This window comes from Aquarana catesbeiana, linkage group LG08 (genome assembly GCF_042186555.1).
Source record: "Aquarana catesbeiana isolate 2022-GZ linkage group LG08, ASM4218655v1, whole genome shotgun sequence".
NCBI lineage: Eukaryota > Metazoa > Chordata > Amphibia > Anura > Ranidae > Aquarana > Aquarana catesbeiana.
In genome coordinates, this window is record NC_133331.1 from 16115036 (window position 1) to 16121035 (window position 6000).

The window sequence follows — 6000 nt, forward strand, 5'->3', positions numbered from 1 at the left end:
CTACAGACAATTCCTTGGACTTCATGGCTTGGTTTGTGCTCTGACATGCACTGTTACCTGTGGGACCTTCTATAGACAGGTGTGTGCCTTTCCAAATCATGTCCAATCAACTGTATGTACCAAAGGTGGGCTCCAATCATCTGGTAGAAACATCTCAAGGATGATCAGTGGAAACAGGATGTACCTGAGATGAATTTACAGTGTCATGGCAAAGGATGTGACTATACTTATCTAAATGGTTTATGGTAATTTTTTTTTTTTTAATAAATTTGCAAAGATTTCAAACAATCTTCTCTCACATTATCATTATGGGGTATTGTTTGTAGAATTTTGAGGAAAATCCATTTTGGAATAAGGCTGTAACATAACAAAATATGGAAAAAGTGAAGCGCTGTGAATACTTTCTGGATGCCCTGTATATACAATGCAGAGCCAGGGCACATCCCCCGTATATTACCATCCATTCATAGATATTATATACAATGCAGAGCCCGGACACATCCTCCGTATATTACCATCCATTCATAGATATTATATACAATGCAGAGCCCGGACACATCCTCCGTATATTACCATCCATTCATAGATATTATATACAATGCAGAGCCCGGACACATCCCCCGTATATTACCATCCATTCATAGATATTATATACAATGCAGAGCCCGGACACATCCCCCGTATATTACCATCCATTCATAGATATTATATACAATGCAGAGCCCGGACACATCCTCCGTATATTACCATCCATTCATAGATATTATATACAATGCAGAGCCCGGACACATCCCCCGTATATTACCATCCATTCATAGATATTATATACAATGCAGAGCCCGGACACATCCTCCGTATATTACCATCCATTCATAGATATTATATACAATGCAGAGCCCGGACACATCCCCCGTATATTACCATCCATTCATAGATATTATATACAATGCAGAGCCCGGACACATCCTCCGTATATTACCATCCATTCATAGATATTATATACAATGCAGAGCCCGGACACATCCCCCGTATATTACCATCCATTCATAGATATTATATACAATGCAGAGCCCGGACACATCCCCCGTATATTACCATCCATTCATAGATATTATATACAATGCAGAGCCCGGACACATCTTCCGTATATTACCATCCATTCATAGATATTATATACAATGCAGAGCCCGGACACATCCCCCGTATATTACCATCCATTCATAGAGATTATATACAATGCAGAGCCCGGACACATCCTCCGTATATTACCATCCATTCATAGATATTATATACAATGCAGAGCCCGGACACATCCCCCGTATATTACCATCCATTCATAGAGATTATATACAATGCAGAGCCCGGACACATCCTCCGTATATTACCATCCATTGAGATTATATACAATGCAGAGCCCGGACACATCCTCCGTATATTACCATCCATTCATAGAGATTATATACAATGCAGAGCCTGGACACATCCCCCGTATATTACCATCCATTCATAGAGATTATATACAATGCAGAGCCCGGACACATCCCCCGTATATTACCATCCATTCATAGATATTATATACAATGCAGAGCCCGGACACATCCCCCGTATATTACCATCCATTCATAGAGATTATATACAATGCAGAGCCTGGACACATCCCCCGTATATTACCATCCATTCATAGAGATTATATACAATGCAGAGCCCGGACACATCCCCCGTATATTACCATCCATTCATAGATTATATACAATGCAGAGCCCGGACACATCCCCCGTATATTACCATCCATTCATAGATTATATACAATGCAGAGCCCGGACACATCCTCCGTATATTACCATCCATAGAGATTATATACAATGCAGAGCCCGGACACATCCTCCGTATATTACCATCCATTCGTAGATATTATATACAATGCAGAGCCCGGACACATCCCTTGTATATTACCATCCATTCATAGAGATTATATACAATGCAGAGCCCGGACACATCCCCCGTATATTACCATCCATTCATAGATATTATATACAATGCAGAGCCCGGACACATCCTCCGTATATTACCATCCATTCGTAGAGATTATATACAATGCAGAGCCCGGACACATCTTCCGTATATTACCATCCATTCATAGAGATTATATACAATGCAGAGCCCGGACACATCCTCCGTATATTACCATCCATTCATAGATATTATATACAATGCAGAGCCCGGACACATCCCCCGTATATCACCATCCATTCATAGATATTATATACAATGCAGAGCCCGGACACATCCTCCGTATATTACCATCCATTCATAGATATTATATACAATGCAGAGCCCGGACACATCCCCCGTATATCACCATCCATTCATTCATAGATATTATATACAATGCAGAGCCCGGACACATCCTCCGTATATTACCATCCATTCATAGATATTATATACAATGCAGAGCCCGGACACATCCTCTGTATATTACCATCCATCCATTCATAGATATTATATACAATGCAGAGCCCGGACACATCCTCCGTATATTACCATCCATTCATAGATATTATATACAATGCAGAGCCTGGACACATCCTCCGTATATTACCATCCATTCATAGATATTATATACAATGCAGAGCCCGGACACATCCCCCGTATATTACCATCCATAGATATTATATACAATGCAGAGCCCGGACACATCCCCCGTATATTACCATCCATTCATAGATATTGTATACAATGCAGAGCCCGGACACATCCCCCGTATATCACCATCCATCCATAGATATTGTATACAATGCAGAGCCCGGACACATCCCCCGTATATCACCATCCATTCATAGAGATTATATACAATGCAGAGCCTGGAAACATCCCCCGTATATCACCATCCATTCATAGATATTATATACAATGCAGAGCCTGGACACATCCCCCGTATATTACCATCCATTCATAGAGATTATATACAATGCAGAGACCGGACACATCCCCCGTATATTACCATCCATTCATAGAGATTATATACAATGCAGAGCCCGGACACATCCTCCGTATATCATCATCCATTCATAGAGATTATATACAATGCAGAGCCCGGACACATCCTCCGTATATTACCATCCATTCATAGATTATATACAATGCAGAGCCCGGACACATCCCCCGTATATTACCATCCATTCATAGATATTGTATACAATGCAGAGCCCGGACACATCCCTTGTATATTACCATCCATAGAGATTATATACAATGCAGAGCCCGGACACATCCTCCGTATATTACCATCAATTGAGATTATATACAATGCAGAGCCCGGACACATCCTCCGTATATTACCATCCATTCATAGATTATATACAATGCAGAGCCCGGACACATCCTCCGTATATTACCATCCATTCATAGATATTGTATACAATGCAGAGCCCGGACACATCCTCCGTATATTACCATCCATTCATAGATATTGTATACAATGCAGAGCCCGGACACATCCTCCGTATATTACCATCCATTCATAGAGATTATATACAATGCAGAGCCCGGACACATCCCCCGTATATTACCATCCATTCATAGATATTATATACAATGCAGAGCCCGGACACATCCTCCGTATATTACCATCCATTCATAGAGATTATATACAATGCAGAGCCCGGACACATCCCCCGTATATTACCATCCATTCATAGAGATTATATACAATGCAGAGCCCGGACACATCCCCCGTATATTACCATCCATTCATAGATATTATATACAATGCAGAGCCCGGACACATCCCCCGTATATTACCATCCATTCATAGAGATTATATACAATGCAGAGCCCGGACACATCCTCCGTATATTACCATCCATTCATAGAGATTATATACAATGCAGAGCCCGGACACATCCCCCGTATATTACCATCCATTCATAGAGATTATATACAATGCAGAGCCCGGACACATCCTCCGTATATTACCATCCATAGATATTATATACAATGCAGAGCCCGGACACATCCCCCGTATATTACCATCCATTCATAGAGATTATATACAATGCAGAGCCCGGACACATCCTCCGTATATTACCATCCATTCATAGAGATTATATACAATGCAGAGCCCGGACACATCCCCCGTATATTACCATCCATTGAGATTATATACAATGCAGAGCCCGGACACATGCCCCGTATATTACCATCCATTCATAGATATTGTATACAATGCAGAGCCCGGACACATCCTCCGTATATTACCATCCATTCATAGAGATTATATACAATGCAGAGCCCGGACACATCCTCCGTATATTACCATCCATTGAGATTATATACAATGCAGAGCCCGGACACATCCCCCGTATATTACCATCCATTCATAGATATTATATACAATGCAGAGCCCGGACACATCCCCCGTATATTACCATCCATTCATAGATATTGTATACAATGCAGAGCCCGGACACATCCCCCGTATATTACCATCCATTCATAGATATTATATACAATGCAGAGCCCGGACACATCCCCCGTATATTACCATCCATTCATAGAGATTATATACAATGCAGAGCCCGGACACATCCCCCGTATATTACCATCCATTCATAGATATTATATACAATGCAGAGCCCGGACACATCCCCCGTATATTACCATCCATTCATAGATATTGTATACAATGCAGAGCCCGGACACATCCTCCGTATATTACCATCCATTCATAGAGATTATATACAATGCAGAGCCCGGACACATCCTCCGTATATTACCATCCATTGAGATTATATACAATGCAGAGCCCGGACACATCCCCCGTATATTACCATCCATTCATAGATATTATATACAATGCAGAGCCCGGACACATCCCCCGTATATTACCATCCATTCATAGAGATTATATACAATGCAGAGCCTGGACACATCCCCCGTATATTACCATCCATTCATAGAGATTATATACAATGCAGAGCCCGGACACATCCTCCGTATATTACCATCCATTCATAGATATTGTATACAATGCAGAGCCCGGACACATCCCCCGTATATTACCATCCATAGAGATTATATACAATGCAGAGCCCGGACACATCCCCCATTCATAGAGATTATATACAATGCAGAGCCCGGACAGTAAGAAGATAAAAGATTTCTCTGCAGTGTTTGTAGTTTGTTGAAAAACATTCAGAGGGAGGGAAATAAACAATAAAACATGTTGGTAACAAAGTATCATCACACAGTCTATAAATTATATTGTGTCAGAAAGAGAGGAGATATATAATAATAATAATAGGAGTCTCACCTCCAGCCGCTCTCTGATCACTGATCACTGACACTCTGCTAACTGCTTCACTTCCTCAACTGACATGTGATGTCACCCATGTGACCAGGGGGAGGGGGAGGGGAACACTCACATGGACAAGGCTGGAGGAATTTCTGTGCATTTCACACTTCTGGGATGGAGAGATCAGAGAGGATCAGCAATAAACACACCATGGCAAATAAACTGTATACTGTGCAGCTCCTCCAGAACTTAGTACATGAGGGGAAGCGTCACTTTGCAAAGAATAGCCAATCATATGCAAGGAAAATAAAAATAAAAACAGCATTTTTGCTTGTACGTGATTGGATGATAGAAAGCAGCAGAGGTTCCCCTCCTTTCCTAAGATCTATTCTGGAGTAACTGCTCTTGAAGTGTACCGTATATTTGCCTTTAGTAAATCAAACTTCCCCTGTGTCTGAGGATCACCATGATACATTATATGATGATACATTGTATGATGATAATACATTATATGATGATACATTGTATGATGATAATACATTATATGATGATACATTATATGATGATATTACATTATACACACCTCCCCACTTTTTGAGATGGGAAGGAGGGACACCTATTAGCAAAAGTATTAGAAAGTGGTTGGCACTATGTATCCCGTGGGACTTTAAATTAAACCATGACCTGATGCGGCCATGCGTTTCCAT

At 41.0% G+C, this 6000-nt stretch overlaps 1 protein-coding gene across 2 annotated transcripts in view; it reads right to left on the reverse strand.

Moving 5' to 3' along the window:
- The window catches only part of HPS1 (HPS1 biogenesis of lysosomal organelles complex 3 subunit 1), a 78615-nt gene extending 73175 nt beyond the window's left edge, over nucleotides 1-5440 (reverse strand). For both annotated transcript variants that reach the window (XM_073595548.1, XM_073595549.1), the window contains exon 1: nucleotides 5312-5440. The gene's annotated coding sequence lies outside the window, so the exon portion shown is untranslated. The remainder of the gene's footprint in view (nucleotides 1-5311) is intronic.
- Nucleotides 5441-6000: the final 560 nt, after the last annotated feature.